Consider the following 23,648-nt stretch of genomic DNA (forward strand, 5'->3'; position numbering starts at 1 on the left):
TACAAAAACAAGCTCACTCCAATAATCATGTCTGAACGTAGACAAAACAAGAACATTGTCCAAGCCATAAAATACCAAATATCTCTCTAGACCAGCTAGTATGTGACTCATACTGCTTTACCAATTATAGCTCTATGCTTGCATTAGTGTGCCTTCCCTATGAATAAGATGTATTGAGATAATCATAGATTGTCCCCGCTTTCACCTAGAGTAAACCCTCTCTTCCTGTACCTTCTCCAAAATCACCCAACCAAATCCCTAGTTGTATAAGTCCTTTCTAACATCCTATTACTGAGCCGCCCCACAGTTCCCTATGCTGTATGTTCTCTCCTGCTACAAAACCAAACTTGTTCAACTACAGGAGTGTTCCTGGTGGTCTTTGGCTGAAGGGCATTAACAATATTTAAGATTATGAAATGTAAATTTGTGCTCAACTAAATTGAATCATTATACTGACAACATTTTTATTTCAATAATAATTATATTTTGTAGTATGTATGTTTTATAGTAACCTGAAGTTAATTTTCAAGTTCTTTAACTTAAAACATTGGACTGGGAATTCCCTGACAGTCCAGTGGTTAGGACTCTGTGCTTCCACTACAGGGCGGCATGGGTTCAATCCCTGGTCAGGGAACTAAGAGCCCGCAAGCTGAGTGGCTTGGCCAAAAACAAAAACAAAAACCAAAAAAACCCCCAACATTGGACTGATATTAGGTTAATTACTAGATAATCACTGAATACCTAGATAACTTCTAAGTAATATAGAATACTGTATTGTTGATTATTACTAAGCATAGTTTTAAGTATACATAGTTTTGCTTCTTACTTTTTTTTTGCAGTACGCGGGCCTCTCACTGTTGCCTCTCCCATTGCGGAGCACAGGCTCCGGACGCGCAGGCTCAGCGGCTATGGCTCACGGGCCCAGCCGCTCCGCGGCATGTGGGATCTTCCCGGACCGGGGCACGAACCCGTGTCCCCTGCATCGGCAGGCGGACTCTCAACCACTGTGCCACCAGGGAAGCCCTGCTTCTTACTTTTATGTATTATAGAGAGGCTATAACTTGGGTCATGGTAATAAACATGTTCTCTTTGCCACTTTAAGAAGCTGAAAGAGATGTATGTGGCTGTAGAAAGGTGTAGTATATGTGTTCATGAGCTTTGCTAGTCTGCTAAAGTACTCCTGTACAACAAGCAATTCTCATTTATCCATCTGCCAGTTTTCTCTGTACAATAGAAGTTAGTTGCTTTGGTTAAAGTTAGTCCAACATAAATGGCTGAGACTATTCCAGGAGCAATAGTAATAGACAAATAAAACTATGTATGTCTTTTTTTTTTCCAAGGGAAAAAAAAAAAAGCTTTTGTCCTAAAGCAGAAATCCTCTGGTTTTCTCACCTCCAGATTTCTTAACACTTACATTGGAAATGGAACCAAAGAAAATTTAAAGACCTTTTAATTGATTTATTTAAAGTTAGCAATGATGACTCCATTGATGTTAACATAAATAACATCTTAGTATTATTATGAAACAGCTGTGATCTCATGGATCCAAGAGAGAACCACTGTCCTAAACTTCAAGAGAGTGTCAGTTTGTTCCAGAATATTAAAGAGCATAATGATAGGCAAAACTTAAAAGTTAATTTTATTTGCCTGTGCATTTGGCTGTTATAACAAAATACCACAGACTGGGTAGCTTACAAACAACAGAAATTTATTGCTCACAGCTCTAGAGGCTGGAAAGTCCAAGATCAAGGTGCCAGCATGGTCACTTTCTGGTGATGGCCCTCTTTCTGGTTCATTAGCCGGCACCTTCTCCCTGTGTCCTCACATGGTGGAAGGGGCCAGGGATCTCTGTGGAGGCACTTATCCCATTCTAAGCAACTCCCAGAGTTCCCATCTCTTAATATATCATCATCTTTGGGGGTTAGGTTTTTAACATATGAATTTTTTGAGGGGGGAGTGATCATTTAGACCATAGCACCTCGATTTATACTATCTAAGTTTGAAAAGAAGCTATGAAATTGGTGAGTGCTTTAGTGAAGCTCACTCTGTCTTGAACAGCTTGCTTTTATGAAATTATTCCTCCAAGAGCGCAGTCGGCCACTTTGTGGCAAGTTGAGTACATCCGGCCTCTTCTATCCACTTGAGCACCTCCTGGAATTCTTTTGATCCATTATAACTATGAATGGTTACATGTAGCAAACCTGGACTGAGAAGGGTATGATTATCAATAGGTCAGACCCCTCAGACATAAAAGTTTGAGTTGCACTATCAGGTAAGCCACGCAGATCTGCTGGGGTAGTAGCTGAGGGTGAGGGGAATTTAGAATACATAGTGGAAACCATAAGCAAGACGAAAAGACAACCCTCAGAATGGGAGAAAATATTTGCAAACGAAACAACGGACAAAGGATTAATCTCCAAAATATACAAACAGCTCATGGAGCTCAATATCAAAAAAACAAACAATTCAATTAAAAAATAGGCAGAAGACCTAAATAGACATTTCACCAAAGAAGACATACAGATGGCGAAGAGGCATATGAAAAGATGCTCAGCATCACTAATTATTAGAGAAATGCAAATCAAAACTACAATGAGGTATCACCTCACACTGGTCAGAATGGCCATTATCAAAAAATCTAGAAACAATAAATGCTGGAAAGGATGTGGTGAAAAGGGAACCCTCCTGCACTGGTGGTGGGAATGTAAACTGATACAGCCACTATGGAGAACAGTATGGAGGTTCCTTAAAAAACTAAAAATAGAACTACCATATGACCCAGCAATCCCACTACTGGGCATATACCCTGAGAAAACCATAATTCAAAAAGAGTCACGTACCAAAATGTTCATTGCAGCTCTATTTACAATAGCCCAGAGATGGAAGCAACCTAAGTGTCCATCATCGGATGAATGGATAAAGAAGATGTGGTACATATATACAATGGAATATTACTCAGCCATAAAAAGAAACAAAATTGAGTTATCCGTAGTGAGGTGGATGGACCTAGAGATGGTCATACAGAGTGAAGTAAGTCAGAAAGAGAAAAACAAATACTGTATGCTAACACATATAAATGGGATCTAAAAAAAAAAAAAATGGTACTGATGAACCTAGTGGCAGGGCAGGAATAAAGACGTAGACGAAGAGAATAGACTTGAGGACATGGTTAGGAGAGGGGAAAATTGTAGCAAAGTGAGACTAGCATCGACATATATACACTACTGAATGTAAAATAGCTGGTGGGAAGCAGCAGCATAGCACAGGGAGATCAGCTCGGTGCTTTGCAATGACCTACAGAGGGGGGATAGGGAGGATGCGAGGGAGGCTCAAGAGGGAGGGGATATGGGGACATATGTATGCATATGGCTGATTCACTTTGGTGTACAACAGAAACTAATATAGTATTGTGAAGCAATTATACTACAATAAAGATTTTTTTTTTTAAAAAAGAATGCATATGGGCTTCCCTGGTGGCGCAGTGGTTGAGAGTCCGCCTGCCGATGCAGGGGACATGGGTTCGTGCCCTGGTCCGGAATATCCCACATGCCACGGAGTGGCTGGGCCCATGAGCCATGGCCGCTGGGCCTGCACGTCTGGAGCCTGTGCTCCGCAACGGGAGAGGCCACAACATTGAGAGGCCCGCTTACCACAAAAAAAAAAAAAAAAAAAAAAAAGAATGCATAGTGGAGGAAGGAGAGGATGAGTACTAAATGAAGCCTTCAGATCAAATGCAGCAATAGATGCTGTAGTTCTTCCAACACACCTCCCTCACGAAGCAAGTTTCCCCTCAGAAAGAGAAGCCCATGGGCAGCATGGAGGAGGTGCTCCCTGTACAGTACAGAGAAGTAGGTCTGCATGGCACAATAGGTGGACTATGGCAGCTATGAGCTCTCAGGTCTCTGACTCCAGGGACCATAACTGACTGTAGGCCTCTGCTGTTGTGCTTGGAAATTCATCCTTGTTTGTGCCAAGGCCATGCTTCCCTAGCCAGTGACTGAGCACAGCAAGGATACTAAGGTAGGCCCCTTCTGGGAGACTTGTTGCTCTTCTTATGGAGACTTCAGCTGGAAGGCTACCTGATGGCCTGGAAAAGTTTTCTTAGAACTGCATGGCTGTCTAAGCATTCCCCCCTTCCTCCCTTCCTCCCTTCCTCCCTTTATCCCTCCCTCCCTCCCTCCCTCCTGTCCTTCCTTCATCCTTCCCTCCCTCCCTCTCTCCTTTCCTTCTTTCCTTCCTTCTTCCCTTCTTTCCTCCCTTCCTTCCTTCCTTCTCTCCTTCACTCAGGGTCAGAGCTGTACTGCAGTCTGACAGATCTCCCAGCCTTCTCTGGCTCCCTACCCATTTTCTCTCTCAAAGACATTTCCCTTAATAAATTCCTTGCACATTTAATCCTGTCTTGATGTCTGCTTTTCAGAGGACCCAGGAAATGAACTAACTACCAATCAGCCATCCATTCATCTATTTGTATAGAACCCTGAGTTTATTCTGATTCCCTCAATTTCACTCTATTACCATAGGGTTCATTCTAGCCTTCTTCCTTTCCATATTTGAACTCGTTTCTGACAGTGAGAAATCTAGAAATTATTCACATATGTTTACTAAGTTTCTCTGTCTTAGAATGCACAAAAGGTAGTTTCAGAATTACTAACTTGGGCTTCCCTGGTGGCGCAGTGGTTGAGAGTCCGCCTGCCGATGCAGGGGACACGGGTTCATGCCCCGGTCCGGGAAAATCCCACATGCCGCGGAGCGGCTGGGCCCGTGAGCCATGGTCGCTGAGCCTGCGCGTCTGAAGCCTGTGCTCCTCAATGGGAGAGGCCACAACAGTGAGAGGCCAGCATACTGCAAAACACAAAAACAAAAACAGAATTACTAACTTGCTCCATGGCAAAAAGCAAACTAACAAACTAGAGTTTAAAACTTGCTTACAGATATTTTGGATTTAACACCAAATGCAAAGGCAATAAGCACAAAAGTAAACAAGTGGGACTACATCAAACTAAAAAGCTTCTGCACAGAAAACAAAACCATCAACAAAATGAAAAGGCAACCTATGGAGTAGGAGAAAATATTTGCAAATCATATATCTGATAAGGGGTTAATATTGAAAAAATATAAGGAACTCATCAAACTCAATAGCAAAAAAACAACCCAATTAAAAAATGGGCAAAGGGGCAAACTATTATATATAGAATGGATAAAAAACAAGGTCCTACTGTACAGCATACGGAACTGTATTCAATATCCTGTGATAAACCATAATGGAAAAGAATACAGAAAAGAATGTATATATATGTATAACTGTCACTTTGCTGTACAGCAGAAATTAATACAACATTGTAAATCAACCATACTTCAATAAAATAATGGGCAAATGTTCTGAATAGATATTTCTCCAAAGAAAACATACAAATGACCAACAGGTACGTGAAAAGGTGCTCAACGTTTTTAATCATCAGAGAAATGCAAATCAAAACCACAATGAGATATCAACTCATACCTGTTATTTAGTTCATGATTTCAGTTATGGGCTAATTCCATTGCCAAGGAAAGTGCCAGACTGATCCATAGCCTAAACTGGAACCCATATCCAAGATTAGACCTGCTGACCAATCCTATTTCAGTATATGTGCTGCCAAAGCAAGCACTGGCCAATCCTAGCATATCAGTTCAGAAACCAGTTTACAATCCAGCCAGAATCCCAGCCAGTACCATCTCAGTATAATGTTGTACCCAGAGTTGTGTCGACACAGATAGACAAACATGTCCTCAGCTAAGAGATCAGTCCAACTCAGAACATAGTTATGTGCCAGTCCACCTTGACATAGAAACCAAACAACTCCTGACTAACCCAGATTAGGGCCAAGGCCTGGTTTCTGATGGCCCAGAACCCAAAATATGCTAGCTCATTCCCACACCCATTCATTCATTAATTTATTCAACAAGCCTTTAGTGCAGGCCTACTAGGCTTCAGGCACTGTGGTAAGTGTTCATGCTTATCTGGGCCTGGGAGGATTCCAGAGAGGCTTGCATCAATCACCCTAGTGGTGTAAATGCAGGGTCCAGCTCCTCTTCCTGTTGTGGTCAACACTTCCAGACTAGTGTCATCAGATACATTTTCACAGATTTTTCTCATGACATCATATTCTGCTTAATCCCCTTATGGCAATTTTTAAGAAACGATTTTTTATTTATTTGGTTGCACCAGGTCTTAGTTGTGGCAGGCAGTCTTCTTAGTTGCGGCAGGCAGGCTTCTTTGTTGCGGCTCGCTGGCTCCTTAGTTGTGGCATGAGAACTCTTAGTTGCAGCATGCATGTGGGATCTAGTTCCCTGACCAGGGATCGAACCCGGGCCTCCTGCGTTGGGTGCACGGAGTCTTAACCACTGCGCCACCAGGGAAGTCCCCCCCATAACCTTTTGACCTAGTAGATTTCTATACTTGCTTATGACCATTCATTCAACACATTTATTAAATGTCTTTAGATTGCTAGGCCCTGGAGAAACGAAAATACTGCCTTTAAGTAACTCACAGTCTTTAATTCTACCCAAGGAGATTAATAAATTAAAAAAAAACTACTGCAGTTCTAAAATAAAGGTATAAGTTCTTTAATAAAGGTATCTTCAAAATTCTATGACTGCCTAATAGACAAGTTGTTTCTTTTCTTTTTTTTTTTTTTTTGGCCACGCCATGCGGCATGTGGGATCTTAATTCCCTGACCAGGGATTGAACCCGTGATCCCCCTTCATTGGAAGCATGGAGTCTTAACTGCTGCACCACCGCGGAAGTCCCAGAGTTTTTTTTTTTAATGCTAGGAAGGTATAGTTAGAGAAAGTGATTTCTCTACTGTTCTTTGAAAAATGACTAGTTTAGTGAGAGAGAAAAACATTACAAGAAAAGAAGCAGTCTGTGCCAAGGCATGCAGGCAGTAAGGAGAATAGGATGCTCCAAGGACAAATAGTTGGTGATGTTATGGAATGTCTTATTCTTTGGAGACATAATGGTTTATACCACTTAGGGATAATGAGATTTGTTCTAAACTTGACCCATGGATGTTTGACACAAAGGACACTCGACAATATACAAATATATAATAAAAATTATGTCAACATTAGTGAATTTGGGAGGAAAGTATCTTATGAATTAAATTCCATCGATCCAGTTTAATTCCTTGATTAATACATAGACTGCATAATGGAGGCAAAATCCTCTGAGGTCAGAGTGGCAGGATCAGAAAGAATATTATTGGGATTAAAATGGCAAGATATAAACATCCTGCTGCTTCTACTCTTGTCACAATGAATTTTCCAAGGTCTCTATACCTTATGTCATAGATTACCTTCCCCTCCTACAACACTGACTCACCTCTTTGTTATATGGAATTCCCCAAACCAGTGTCACAAACTTAAAAGCCTACAAGTGCTGGGTGGATAATATGAGTAAAGCTGGCTAAGTGGGATTGTAAACTAATAAGTATCTGCCTTGTCCAAAGAGGGAAGCTGTTACTTTGCTCCAGCCAGTTGTTGCCATGTAGGAATACAGGCTAAGGACTGTCAGAACTCCAATATTTTCAAGAGAGAAGCCAGAAATCCTGATTTTTATTATGGGAACTTGTGACTTGGTAACTAGTTGGAAAAAACCCCAATCCTATAAGCAGGTCAAACAACATGTCTATGGGTCTGATTCTACCCCTGGGCACCAGTTGGTTAACTTTTTTAGTTTTCTGTGATATCATACTTAAAGGAATGAAGGACTGTTCCATCTCCTGACATTACTGGATTCCCGAATAAGGACTTAATCTCTTTCTCTTGTGAAGAACTATTTTGTACCACCCTCTAGTAATTGCAGTTTGCCCATTCCTTTAAGCATCAAGTTTTATGCTTAAAACCTCTCTTGTGATAACATGAACTATACCAACAATCTTTCCCTCCATTCTTGAACTTCCCTGGCCACACCCTACCCTTTATGACCTCATGAATTGCCCTACCACCTTGGGATGACAACCCATGCCTCCATACCATTGCAATCATTTGCCTATTTCTTTGTGTCATGCCCCATGATATCATGTATTAACCTCATTCAGGACTGCAACATAGGATGGGAAGTGGGAAGATAAAATCTGTATGGCATCACAAAAGCGTGAGGTTGCTTGGGAAACTTCATGATGTCATAAGAAAATTTCTACATTAAAAGGATCATAGGGACTTCCCTGGTGGCGCAGTGGTTAAGAGTCCGCCTGCCAATGCAGGGGACATGGGTTCGAGCCCTGGTTTGGGAGGATCCCACATGCTGCGGAGCAACTAAGCCTGTGTGCCACAACTACTGAGCCTGTGAGCCACAACTACTGAGCCCGGGTGCCACAACTACTGAAGCCCACGCGCCTAGAGCCCGTGCTCCGCAACAAGAGAAGCCATGACAATGAGAAGCCCACACACCGCAACAAAGAGTAGACCCCGCTCATCACAACTAGAGAAAGCCCGCGCGCAGCAACAAAGACCCAACAGAGCCAAAAATAAATAAATAAATAAATAATAAAATAAAATAAAATGGGCAAAGGCCTTGAATAAACATCTCTCTAAAAAAAAAAAAGATCATAAAAGTTAGAGAAGGATGTGTAAATACTGTGATTTAGATCTCATTAGAGTGAATAAAAAGTATAAATTCAGTTTTCCAAGTATTTCAGGCAAACATCTATCATAGTGAAGTTTTATAGGAGATCTCTAAAGAGATTCTGCTTTCTGGATATACTGTTTATTCTTCAGGGGGAGTGAGAGGTTATCTTTTTTTTAACTTCATAAAGTGAAAATCTAGTGATTGGGAATAAGATTTATATAACTACAGTCATTGCACATTATAAGGTTTTTTGCTGAACAGAAACAAAAATTATGAATGTAGCACACAATATTTATTTGATAACATTCCTTACGGCAGCATGACTGAATTTTTTTCTCACTAAATTCTTGTAACCTATGGAACACATACTTCATACTACTTTGTTTCTAGTTTCTTTTTTTTTTTTTTAGGATTCCTAAGTGGGAGTAAAATTATCATTCTTAGGATGCTATAAAACTTTTTGGGTAGAGATAGTCTAATTTTTAAAGTATGGGACTCTTTAAATTATTGTCATTGTAACATGGATCTAGATATTGTTTTTACTGTCTATTGATTTACTCTTATTAATATTTGTCTCCTATGCGATGATCACTAATATCAGCAGGCAGAGGACACAATTTCCATTCTCCTTATAAAGGAAAAAAAGATAAAAACAAGAATCAAATCCCTTTGTCAAAATACTGAGAAAAAACATCCCGAACAACATGAATACCTAAGATAATTAGGTGATTGTCCTTTCATTCACTCATTCATTCAACAAATATGTATTGATTGCCTACTATATGTATCAGACACTGTGCTAGGCTCTGGGTAAATGGTGAAAAACAAATCAAATATGGTCTATACTCTCATGGATCTTCTGGTCTAGTGAAAGAGACAGACAAAAAACAATTAAGGAAAGAAGTGCATATATATGTATACCTATATATGTAAATAAATTTCACATATATGTAAATGTATATATACATATTATTATGGAGAATAATGGGAAGGAGGAGAGGAAAATTACTTTAGGTTGAGTAGTCAGAGTGGGTTTTTCTGAGGCAATGGCAAGCTGAGTACAAGTGAAGAAGGATCCGGCCATGTAAAATGTAGGGGAAATAGTGGTCTACCGAAGGGGGTATACTTGAGCAAAGGCCTTAGCTGGGAATGGTTTCTAAGAACAACAACAATAAAAAATCAACATGGCTAGAGCAGAAGCAAAAAGAACTACAAGTCTGCAACCTGTGGAACAAAAACCGCATCCACAGAAAGACAGACAAAATGAAAAGGCAGAGGACTATGTACCAGATGAAGGAACAAGATAAAACCCCAGAAAAACAACTAAATGAAGTGGAGATAGGCAACCACCCAGAAAAAGAATTCAGAATAATGATAGTGAAGATGATCCAGGTCCTTGGAAAAAGAATGGAGGCAAAGATTGAGAAGATGCAAGGAATGTTTAACAAAGACCTAGAAGAATTAAAGAACAAACACCTAGAAGAATTAAAGAACAAACAGACATGAACAATACAATAACTGAAATGAAAAATACACTGGAAGGAATTAATATCAGAATAACTGCGGCAGAAGAAAGGATAAGTGACCTGGAAGACAGAATGATGGAATTCACTGCCGTGGAACAGAATAAAGAAAAAAGAATGAAAAGAAATGAAAACAGTCTGAGACCTCTGGGACAACATTAAACGCAACAATATTCACATTATAGGGGTCCTAGAAGGAGAAGAGAGAGAGAAAGGACTGAGAAAATATTTGAAGAGATGACAGTCAAAAACTTCCCTAACATGGGAAAGGAAATAGCCTCTCAAGTTAAGGAACCACAGAGAGTCCCAGGCAAGATAAACCCAAGGAGAAACACGCTGAGACACACAGTAATCAAACTGACAAAAATTAAGGACAAAGAAAATTATGGAAAGCAACAAGGGAAAAATGACAAATAACATACAAGGGAACTTCCATAAGGTTAACGGCTGATTTCTCAGCAGAAACTCTACAAGCCAGAAGGGACTGGCATGATATACTTAAAGTGATGAAAGGGAAGAAACTACAACCAAGATTACTCTACCTGGCAAGGAACTCATTCAGATTCGATGGAGAAATCAAAAGCTTTACAGACAAGCAAAAGCTAAGAGAATTCAGGACCACCAAACCACCTCTACAACAAATGCTAAGGGAACTTCTCTAAGTGGGAAACACAAGAGAAGAAAAGGACCTACAAAAAAAAAAACAATTAAGAAAATGGTAATAGGAACATACATATTGATAATCACCTTAAATGTGAATGGATTAAATGCTCCAACCAAAAGACACAGGCTCACTGAATGGATACAAAAACAAGACCCATATATGTGCTGTCTACAAGAGACCCACTTCAGAACTAGGGACACATACAGACTGAAAGTGAGGGGATGGAAAATGATATTCCATGCAAATGGAAATCAAAAGAAACCTGGAGTAGCAATACACATATCAGATAAAATAGACGTTAAAATAAAGACTATTACAAGAGAAAAAGAAGGACACTACATAATGATCAAAGGATCAATCCAAGAAGAAGATATAACAATTATAAATATATATGCACCCAACATAGGAGCACCTCAATACATAAGGCAACTGCTAACAGCTCTAAAAGAGGAAATCGACAGTAACACAATAATAGTGGGGGACTTTAACACCTCACTTACACCAATGGACATATCATCCAGACTGAAAATTAATAAGGAAAAACAAGCTTTAAATGACACAATAGATAGATTTAATTGATATTTATAGGACATTCCATCCAAAACCAGCAGATTACATTTTCTTCTCAAGTGCACATGGAACATTCTCCACGATAGATCATATCTTGGGTCACAAATCAAGACTTGGTAAATTTAAGAAAATTGAAATCATATCAAGCATCTTTTCTGACCACAGCGCTATGAGATTAGAAATAAACTACAGGGCGAACAATGTAAAAAACACAAACACATGAGGCTAAAAAATACACTACTTAATAACCAAGAGATCACTGAAGAAATCAAAGAGCAAATCAAACAACACCTAGAGACAAATGACAATGAAAACACGATGATCCAAAACCTATGGGATGCAGCAAAAGCAGTTCTAAGAGGGAACTTTATAGCAATACAAGCCTACTTCAAGAAATAAGAAAAATCTCAAATAAACAATCTAATCTTACACCTAAAGGAACTAGAGAAAGAAGAACAAACAAAACCCAAAGTTAGTAGAAGGAAAGAAATCATAAAGATCAGAGCAGAAATAAATGAAATAGAAACAAAGAAAACAATAGCAAAGATCAATAAAACTAAAAGCTGGTTCTTTGAGAAGATAAACAAAACTGATAACCCTTTAGCCAGACTCATCAAGAAAAAGAGGGAGAGGACTCAAATCAATAAGATTAGAAATGAAAAAGAAGTTACAATGGACACTGCAGAAATACAAAGCATCCTAAGAGACTACTACAAGCAACTCTATGCCAATAAAATGGACAACCAGGAAGAAACGGACAAATTCTTAGAAAGGTATAACCTTGCAAGACTGAACCAGGAAGAAACAGGAAATCTGAACAGACCAATCACAAGTAATGAAATTGAAAGTGTGATTAAAAATCTTTCAGAAAACAAAAGTCCAAGACCACCATCACCCTGATACCCAAACCAGACAAAGATACTACAAAAAAAGAAAATTACAGATCAATATCACTGATTACTATAGATGCAAAAATCCTCAGCAAAATACTAGCAAACAGAATCCAACAACACATTAAAAGGATCATACACCATGATCAAGTGGGATTTATCCCAGGGATGCAAGGATTCTTCACTATATGCAAGTCAATCAATGTGATACACCATATTAGCATGTTGAAGTATAAAAACCATATGATCATCTCAATAGATGCAGAAAAAGCTTTTGACAAAATTCAACACCCATTTATGATAAAAACTCTCCAGAAAGTGGGCATTAAAGGAACCTAACTCAACATAATAAAGGCCATATATGACAAACCCACAGCAAACATCATTCTCAATGGTGAAAATCTGAGAGCATTTCCTCTAAGATTAGGAACAAGACAAGGATGTCCACTCTCACCACTATTATGAAACAGTTTTGGAAGTCCTAGTCACGGCAATCAGAGAAGAAAAAGAAATAAAAGGAATACAAATTGGAAAAGAAGACATAAAACTGTCACTGTTTGCAGATGACATGCTACTATACACAGAAAATCCTAAAGATGCCACCAGAAAGCTACTAGAGCTAATCAATGAATTTGGTAAAGTTGCAGGATACAAAATTAATGCATAGGAGTCTCTTGCATTCCTATACACTAATGATGAAAAATCTGAAAGAGAAATTAAGGAAACAATCCCATTCACCATTGCAACAAAAAGAATAAAATACCTAGGAATAAACCTCCCTAAGGAGGTAAAAGACCTGTACTCAGAAAACCATAAGACACTGATGAAATAAATCAAAGATGACACAAACAGATGGAGAGATATACCATGTTCTTGGATTGGAAGAATCAATACTGTGAAAATGACTATACTACCCAAAGCAATCTACAGATTCAATGCAATCCATATCAAATTACCAATGGCAATTTTTACAGAACTAGGACAAAAAATCTTAAAATTTGTATGGAGACACAAAAGACCCCTAATAGCCAAAGCAATCTTGAGGGAAAAAAACGGAGCTGGAGGAATCAGTCTCCCTGACTTCAAACTATACTACAAAGTTACAGTAATCAAGAGAATATGGTACTGACACAAAAACAGAAATATAGATGAATGGAACCGGATAGAAAGCCCAGAGATAAACCCACGTACCTATGGTCAACTAATCTATGACAAAGGAGGCAAGGATATACAATGGAGAAAAGACAGTCTCTTAATAAGTAGTACTGGGAAAACTGGATAGCTACATGTAAAAGAATGAAATTAGAACATTCCCTAACACCATACACAAAAATAAACTCAAAATGGATTAAAGACCTAAATGTAAGACCGGACACTATAAAACTCTTAAAGGAAAGCATAGGAAGAACACTCTTTGACATAAATCACAGCAAGATCTTTTCTGACCCACCTGCTAGTAATGGAAATAGAAACAAAAATAAACAAATGGGACCTAATGAAACTTAAAAGCTTTTTCACAGCAAAGGAAGCTATAAACAAGATGAAAAGACAACCCTCAGAATGGGAGAAAATATTTGCAAACGAATCGACGGACAAAGGATTAATCTCGAAAATATATAAACAGCTCATTTAGCTCAATATTAAAAAAACAAACAACCCAATTCAAAAATGGGCAGAAGACCTAAATAGACATTTCTCCAAAGAAGACATACAGATGGCCAAGAAGCACATGAAAAGCTGCTCAACATCATTAATTATTAGAGAAATGCAAATCAAAACTACAATGAGGTATCACCTCACACCAGTTAGAATGGGCATTATCAGAAAATCTACAAAAAACAAATGCTGGGGAGGGTGTGGAGAAAAGGGAACCCTCCTGTACTGTTGGTGGGAATGTAAACTGATACAGCCACTATGGAGAACAGTATGGAGGTTCCTTAAAAAACTAAAAATAGAATTATAGTATGACCCAGCAATCCCACTACTGGGCATATACCCAGAGAAAACCGTAACTCAAAAAGACACATGCACCCAAATGTTCATTGCCTCACTATTTACAATAGCCAGGTCATGAAAGCAACTTAAATGCCCACTGACAGACAAATGGATAAAGAAGATGTGGTACATACATACAATGGAATATTACTCAGCCATAAAAAGGAACGAAATCAGGTCATTTGTAGAGTCATGGATGGACCTAGAGACTGTCACACAGAGTGAAGTACGTCAGAAAGAAAAGCAATTATCATATATTAACACATATATGTGGAATCTAGAAAAATGGTGTAGATGATCAGTTTGCAAGGCAGAAATAATAGACACAGATGTAGAGAACAAACATATGGACACCGAGGGAAAGTGGGGTGGGGGTGTGGTGGTGGGATGAATTGGGAGATTGGGATTGACATATATATACTAATATGTATAAAATAGATACGTAATAGGAGCCTGCTGTATAAAAAATAAATAAAATTCAAAAATCAACATGGCTAGAGTATAGTGATTGAGAAGGATGGTAGTGAGAAATAAGGTTGAATGGAGAGCTAGGAGACCTCATGAAGAAGCTTGATAGATACAGCAAGGAGTTTGGAATAGAAGCCATTGTTTTCAAGTAGAGCAGTGCTATGTTTTAAAGATCACCCCAACTGCTGTGTGGAGAATGGAATATAGGTGATCAGAGTGGGTGTAGGACACTACTTTAGAGGCTATCTGCAGTATTCCAGTGAGAAATGATGACTTGGACTGGGTTGGTAGCAGCAGAGAGAGAAGTAGATTATGTATTTCGGAGTAGAGTCAACAGAACTTGCTGATGAATTAGATATGTAATATGTAGGAACATTAAGAATCAGGAATGACTCATAGGGTGTGGCTTGAACAACAGGTGCATTCCATTTACTGAAATGAAAAAGATAGAGTGCTAATAGGTTCTCTGGGAAGCAGATGCTGACACAGAGTTAGGTGTGCAAAAAGTTTCTCAGGGAATAACACTTGTAAAAGGAGAAGAGGCAGAAGCACAGTTGTATAGAGAGAGGTCGCAAGCATGATGCAAACCTGACAAAGTCTCTGCCAGCCCAGTGGGGAGCACCAGACAGAGCACAGACTGCTACTTAGTAGAGTTCTGTGTTGGACTAGGTCCTTGTACTACCACCTTGCTCATTCATTGGCTGGGAGCCTCCCCAAGAACAGTACGCCATTAGTTGTACCCCAAGAAGAGTGTAACTGGCTCTAAAGGTGAGGTGGACCCTGAAACAGGTAAGAGCTGGAATCTGTCAGTTAACCCCATTCCTCACAGCTGGGCAGGCAGTCCTTCCTTGAAGGGGGATGTAAGTAAGCACATCTCCATGTCCACCACAGGGAACAACAGGTAGGAAAAGATCAAGAATTTAGTTTTCGATAGGAGCGGGGCTAAGACAGTTAATTAGATCATTCATTCATCAAATTTTTATTGAGCTTCTATAATAGACCATTCAAATGGAAATGTCAGGTGCATAGCTGGTAGCGAGTTCACAAGAGATGTTTGGGCCTGAGATATTTGAGAATTAGCATATATATGATATTTAAGGTCACAGATTGGCTGGCATCACCTACTAAGAGACAAAATGGTTTTTAACCCTGAGAAATATCACTTCTCTAGGGACTGTTGGGAGGCAATTTGGGTCGTCACACTGACTAAGGGGACAAGGGGGACACTACTGGCATTTAGTGGGTAGGGTCTAGGAGTGTAAAACATCCTGAAATACATGTGAAATTCTACTCAGTGAAGAAGTGTCCAACATAAAATGCCAATAGAGCCTGGGTGGAAAAATTGGCTGTAGACAGAGAAGTGGTCCCAGAACCAAGCCTTGGGACATTCCAACTCTTAGAAGTTGGGTAATGGAGAAGAAGCTGGCAAAGGAGACCAAAAAAGGAGTACCTAGAAAGGTAGAAAGAAAACTAGAAGTGAGTGGTGTCAGATGCCAAGAGTGCAGAGTGTTTCAAGGAGAGAGGCAGGTCAGCAGTAAAGAACGTTGCTGAGCAGCTGAATATGATGAGGACAGAAAAGTGTCCACTCAAAGGAAAGCTTAATACTGTAAGAGCCATCTCAGAGGAGTGGTGGAGATGGAAGCCAGATGGGCACAAGCTGAGAGTAAAGGGAGGGGAGCAAGCAGAGAAAGGAAATTTTTAAAGGAATTTGAACAAACAATAAGCAGAGAAACAAGATGGAGGATGATTTGGGGTCAAGGGAAGGATTTTATTTCAAATATTTTATTATCAAAGTTTTAAACATGCAGGAAGTTTAAAGAATATTACAATAAATCTCACTAAGTTCTATCATTAACATTTTACTATGCTTGCTTTATCATATATATATATTTTTTTATGTGGACTATTTTTAAAGTCTTTATTGAATTTGTTGCAATATTGCTTCTGTTTTATGTTTTGGTGTTTTGGCCGTGAGGCATATGGGATCTTAGCTCCCTGACCAGGGATCGAACCCACACCGCCTGCGTTGGAAGGCGAGGACTGCCAGGGACGTCCCTATCATATCTTTTTATATATCCATAAGGAAGGAATTTCTAAAGATGAAAAACACTCCTAGAGTATGTTTGTATGCCTACACTGTGATTCAACAGGTACGGAAGATTAATGATAAAAGAAAGAAAGGGAATAACCAAGTGAGAAATGAAGCCCTTGGGAACTGAGGGAGGGGAACAGGATTCAGAGTACAGGTAAAGGGATTGCCTCTTGTTGTTACAGAGGGAAAAAAGAGCAAATGGTTACAGAATCATGTAGGTTTGTGGATTTAACTCAAAATGGATTAAAGACATGAACATAAGACCTGAAACCATAAAACTCCTAGAAGAACTTCAACATAGGTGGTAAGTTCCTGAACATCAATCTTGTTGATGATTTTTTGGATTTGACGCCAAAAGCAAAGGTAATAAAAGCAAAAATAAACAAGTGGGACTACATCAAATTAAAAAGCTTTTGCACTGCAAAGTAAAACATCAACAAAATGAAAAGGCAACCTACGGAATGGGGGAAAATATTTGCCAATCCTATATCTGATAAGGGATTAATATCCAAAAATAAAAAGAACTCATACAACTCAATAACAAAAAACCAAATAATCCAATTTAAAAATGGGCAAAGGACCGGAATAAACATTTTTCCAAAGAAGATATTCAAATGGCCAACAGGTACAGGAAAAGGTGCTCAACATCACTAATCTTCAGGGAAATGCAAATCAAAACCATAATGAGATATCACCTCACACCTATGAGAATGGCTGTTATCAAAAAGACAAGAAATAAGTGTTGGTTCAGTATCCTATGATAAACCATAATGGAAAAGGATATATATATACATAAAAGAACGTATATGTATGGGTAACTGAATCACTTTGCTGTACAGCAGAAATTAATGCAACATTGTAAATCAACTGTACTTCAATAAAAAATAAAAGAGAAATGTGTTGATATGGATGTGGAAAAAAGGGAACCCTAGTGCACCGTTGGTGGGAATGTAAGTTCATACAGCCACTATGGAAAACGGTATGGAGTTTCCTCAAAAAATTAAAAATAGAATTACCATGTGATCCAGCAATTCCACTGCTGGATATTTATCCAAAGGAAATGAAAATCCTAACTTGAAAAGATACCTGCATCCCTGTGTTCACTGCAGCATTATTTACAATAACCATGACATAGAAGCAACCTAAGTGTCCATCAGTGAATGAATGGATAATGAAAATGTGATATACATCTATATATCTATATCACATTTTCATAATATATATATAATTATATATATATATATATATATATATATATGCATATGCGAGATGGAACCTCCACCACTCCTCTGAGATGGCTCTTACAGTATTAAGCTCTCCTTTGAGTGGACACTTTTCTGTCCTCATCTTATTCAACTGCTCAGCAGCATTCTTTGCTGCTGACCTGTCTCTCTCCTTGAAAGACTTTGCACTCTTGGCATATATATATATATATATATATATGAATATTATTTAGCCATTAGAAAAAGAAGGAAATCCTGCCATTTGTGACAACACGGATGAATGCTGATGGCATTATGCTAAGTGAAATAAGTCAGAGAAAGACAAATACCATGTGATCTCACTATATATGGAATCTAAAAAACAAAAATAAAAACATGAACTCATAGATACAGAGAACAGATTGGTGGCTGCCAGAGGCAGTGGGTGGACAGTGGGTGAAATGGGTGAAGGTGGTCAAAAGGTACAAACTTCCAATTATAAAATAAATGATCCTAGGGATGTAAAGTACAGCATGGTGACTATATGGTTTATTATATTTTAATTTAATTAAAACAATTTTTAAATTGTGGTATAGTTGATTTACAACGTTGTGTTAGTTTCACGTGTACAGCAAAGTGAATCTGTTATACATATACATGTATCCAGTCTTTTTTAGATTTCTTCCCATGTAGGCCATTACAGAGTATTGAGTAGAGTTCCCTGTGCTATACAGTAGGTTCTTATTAGTTATCTATTTTATATATAGTAGTGTGTTTATGTCAATCCCAATCTTCCAATTTATCCCTTCCCCCCCTTATACCCTGGTAACCGTAAGTTTATTTTCTACATCTGTAACTCTATTTCTGTTTTGTAGATAAGTTCATTTGTACCCTTTTTTTAGATTCCACATATAAGTGATATCATATGATGTTTGTCTTTCTCCATCTGACTTACTTCACTTAGTATGACAATCTCTAGGTCCATCCATTTTGCTGCAAGTGGCATTATTTCATTCTTTTTTATGGCTGAGTAACATTCCATTGTATATATGTACCACATCTTCTTTATCCATTCCTCTGTTGATGGACATTTAGGTTGCTTCCATGTCCTGGCTATTGTAAATAGTGCTGCAATGAACACTGGGGTGCATGTATCTTTTCGAATTATGGTTTTCTCTGGATATATGCCAAGGAGTGGGATTGCTGGATCATATGGTAGCTCTACTTTTAGTTTTTTAAGGAACCTCCATACTATTCTCCATAGTGGTTGTACTGGTTTACATTCCCACCAGCAGTGTAGGAGGGTTCCCTTTTCTCCACACCCTCTCCAGCATTTATCATTTGTAGGTTTTTTTGATGGTGGCCATTCTGACCGGTGTGAGTGATACCTCATTGTAGTTCTGATTTGTATTTCTCTAATAACTTGTGACGTTGAAGCATCTTTTCACGTGCTTTTTAACCATTTGTATGTTTTCTTTGGAGAAACGTCTATTGAGATCTTCTGCCCATTTTTTTGATTGGGTTGTTTGTTTTTTTGATATTGAGCTGCATGTGATGTTTGTATATTTTGGAGATTCATCCCTTGTAGGTTGCTTTGCTTGCAAATATTTTCTCCTATTCTAATGGTTGTCTTATGGTTTCCTTTGCTGTGCAAAAGCTTTTAAGTTTAATTAGGTTTTTATTTTAATTTTTATTGGAGTATAGTTGGTTTACAATGTTGTGTTAGTTTTATGTGTACAGCAAAGTGAATCAGTTATACATATACATATATCCATCTTTTTTAGATTCTTTTCCCATATAGGTCCTTACAGAGTATTGAGTAGAGTTCCCTGTGCTATACAGCTGGTCCTTTATGTAGTGTGAAGTACTGTATTTCACATTTGAAAGTTGCTAAAGAGAGTAAATCTTAAGTCTCAGCACAAGAAAAAACAATTGTATCTGTGTGGTGATAGACATTAACTAGACATATTGTGGTGATCATTTTGCAATATATACATATTGAATATGTAATATTGAAACATTATGTTGTATACTTGAAACTAATATAAATGATATATGTCAATTATATCTCAATAAAATAAAGAAAAAAAAGGCTGATGTGATGAAGTTTGATCTAGGGACTAGCAATACTGCTAGTATTGCTAGTATTGCAACACTAGGGTATCACCCTAGTGTTTGTTAGAAATGCAGGCAGATGGGATGAAGTTTGATCTAGGGACTAGCAATACTAGTATTGCTAGTACTGCTAGTATTGCAACACTAGGGTATCACCCTAGTGTTTGTTAGAAATGCAGAATCTCAGGCCTCATTGTAGATCTACTGAATCAGAATCTGCATTTTAATAAGACCCCCCAGGTAATTTGTATGCACATTAAAGTTTGAGAAGCAATGGATTAGGGGATTTGACGAAGGTGAACATTTTTGCAGTCGGGATATTGACAAATGATTCTGGGTGAATTATCAAGATCAAATGTTAGCAATTTTTTTTCTGTAAAGAGTCAGGTAGTAAATATATTTGGCTTTGAGGGCCATAGATTCTCCATTACAACCACTCAACCTTGCCCTTGTAATTCAAAAGCAATCAGAGACAATACATAGGCAAATGAGTGCGGCTGTTGAGAATGGCTGTGTTCCAATAAAACTATTTACAAAAACAGGCAGTTGGGTGATTTGGCCCAAGGGCCTAGTTTGCTGACCACTGACCTAGATCGTAATAAAACTGTTAAGTCTTGGTGCCCATGTACAGTTGTTTTCCTCTTTCTGATTACTTACTGTCTCTTGTAAGTACTCCTGCCTCCCTCTCCCCCATTCTGAACACAGTGAAGAACTTGGCCAAGTGATGTCCTGTGGGATCCTAGAAGTGAGAAGGAGAAAATTGAAGTGTTAAAAAGCCAGAATCTCCCTGACACCTTTTTTTTTTTTTTCCTGTAAGACCAAGGTATGGGGCAGGCTTCACATCAGCTGGTTCTCTGGAGTTGTTTCCCTTTTATTTTCTCCTGGCCTCCAGTAAACTCATTTTGAGCTTTTCATCTGAGCCAAGAAAAATCAAGCAAAGATATTTTATCCTTGCTTAGACCAGGTTAAGCAACAGCTCCTTGATGGCAGTGGCAGTGTTAATCAGAGAGGAGTTCAGAGGTAACAGGCTTGGGGCTTGCAGGGGTGGAGGGGGCAGAGAAATAATATTTATTGAGCATCTCTTCTCTAACAGTTTACATACATCCTCTGAACCCTTACAGTAAGTTCAATATTATGCTCCCAGGTTACAGATGGAAAAACTGAGACCAATATTGTATCAGACATTAATATAGCACTAACTATGTGCCAGGCACTGCTCTGCTTTACAAATATAAACACATTCAATCCTCACAAGTCTATGAGGTGGGAACTATTATTGCCTCCATGTTATAGGTGAGGAAGCTATGCTATGGAGAGAGGTTAAGTAACTTGCCAGAAGATACTCTACTAATAAAGATAGAACTGGGTTTTTAATCCAGGCAGGGCTGGGACCCAGGTCTGACTCCAAAGTCTTGTTTTTTCCCTCTCCAAGCTTGGGGTTTTACCTATTAAGTAATAACATTTCCTTATAAGTCCCTCACATGAGCTCATAGTTCCAGGGCTCACTATCAACATTCCTATTTTTCTCTACCACAAGATAGTCTTTACTAGTATAAGAGATGCTGTTGCCTGCTTTACAGGCACACGACATTCTGAAATACCTTCCTCAGTGATCTCTCCTAATCCTGAGTCTTGCTGTTTCATCTTTGTTTTCCTGTCTTTCTTGTTTTCTTTTTCTTTCACCCCAGAATATTGCTGAGAATATTGCCAGCATCTCAGCCACCAAGCTAGTGTTATCTTTTTCTTTTCATTGTGTTGTTGGACTAATCCAATTTCTCATTTTCCATTCTTCTTCTCCACTAGATTATTAGATAATAGTAATAAATAATATTTATCTAGATAAATAATCTAGATAGATTATTACAAGATCTTTCAGGGTCTCCCCTTAAAGGGTTTATCCCAATTTTTAGGGCCTAGATCAGGCACAGTGTGCTTGGCCCTTTGGTAGATAGTGGGTAATAAAAATGTGGAAGATAGCTCCTGCCTTTGATGTATTTACAGTTTAGTGTTTTCCACAGTGATGGGATGTGGTATTGTCTCCTGACCTAACAGTAACATTGCTTACTAATGGTACATAACCAATACCCCCGTATTAGTATTTCTCATGTTTTTCAAATAGAAATTTAGTCCTCCTATACCATAACCTCTTGAATATACTTTCTTTCTCTAGTGCTTTCACTTTTCAATCTCTCCATCAGAACGGAATATGATTATTTTCCTCACATTTGTCTCTGCTATTAAACCCTCAGTGAAGGCAGAGTCATAACATTCTAGGACTTTCATGATGATAAGGGAGATAGTTTGAGATTTTAAGAAAATTGACAAGTGTTTCCTCCTGAACCTTCAAAAAAGCTTAACCTCCAGGCACTGTTGTAAGTATACAGATGAGAGGTGTGTAAGAGTAAAGACTGCTGTTCTTGGAATCCAGAGACCTGAATTATAGCCGTAGCTCAGCCACTAAAGTGAGAAGGGCTAACATTTACTGAGCACTTACTATATGCCTGTCAATTTTCTATTAACTTATGCTGTAAGGAGGAGGGTACTATTATTCTCATTTTACAAAGAAAGTGAGGCACAGAGCACTTAAGTAACGCTGTGAGACAAGGAATTGGTTTGACATAGGCAGTCTGGCTCCAAATTTGTGACTTAGCTACTATTCTCTATTACTTCCTTATGAAAAGAAGCTACCATTACTAACATATATGCAACAGGTTCTATACTGGTTTTCTGGAATCTTATCTAATCTTCACTAACAACTCTGAGGTATATACTATTTTTCACAAGGGAGAAAACTAAGGCTCGGATAAAGATGCCATTACTTGGCAGACTTAAGTTTTGAAACCAGCCTTGAGGCTCCAAAAGCTTCTCTAACCCTCGAGCCACTAATATCTTTGAAGCTGAGTTTTCCTATCTTTAAAATGAGGGTTGTGGAGTAGATGTCTCAGTTCTATGAGAAGGGTGTGAAGAAAAGACAGATGTCCGCAGATGGGTGTGAGACAAGGTGAAATAAAAGCAATCAAGCCATAGTGGCCCAGGGCCCAGCAAAACGGGGGTGGGTGCGGTTACAAATACGAGGAAGATTCCCGCCATGGAGGAGGCCCGGGGTGTTAGACCCAAGCGAGGCCTGTGGGCGAAAACGAGCCTAACATCCTGTCTCTGACCAGTCCGGGAGCTGCCGGCGCGGACCAGCGGCCGAAGGGGAGGAGATACCTGGGTTTTTGTCCGCGTCCCGGGTAAGCACCTCACCCACCCAAATCCTGCTCCACAGGACTCTCCATGAAAGCCAGAGGAGGAAGGGGCGCGGCTTCTCAGCCCGCGCCGCAGAGCGCCACGTCCCTCCTGGCTCACCCTCCTCGGGGCTCCTACGCGTTAGCTCTCCACATCGCCCGCCTCCAAGCCCTCCGGCGCGGCCTGGTCTCCGCCCTTGCCAATCGGCACCTTCCACTCTTCGGGTAGGACCAATTAGCGGCTGCTGGGGCCCGGGGCGGTCGCCATGGCAGCAAGGAGGCGGGAGCGCG

General features: G+C 39.1%; 1 long non-coding RNA gene across 1 annotated transcript; it reads right to left on the bottom strand.

Annotated features, from left to right (window-relative positions):
• Nucleotides 1–4,771: 4,771 nt before the first annotated feature.
• Nucleotides 4,772–23,489, bottom strand: LOC114886975. The gene is made up of 3 exons (XR_003791479.1): nucleotides 23,341–23,489; nucleotides 20,788–20,869; nucleotides 4,772–4,842 (listed from the first exon to the last, which is right to left on the bottom strand). It is a non-coding gene; the product is annotated as an uncharacterized LOC114886975 (long non-coding RNA).
• Nucleotides 23,490–23,648: the final 159 nt, after the last annotated feature.

The sequence above is a fragment of the Monodon monoceros genome, unplaced genomic scaffold, assembly GCF_005190385.1.
Source record: "Monodon monoceros isolate NGI ecotype Baffin Bay Population unplaced genomic scaffold, NGI_Narwhal_1 Super_Scaffold_7, whole genome shotgun sequence".
In the NCBI taxonomy this organism is placed as follows: Eukaryota; Metazoa; Chordata; class Mammalia; order Artiodactyla; family Monodontidae; genus Monodon; species Monodon monoceros.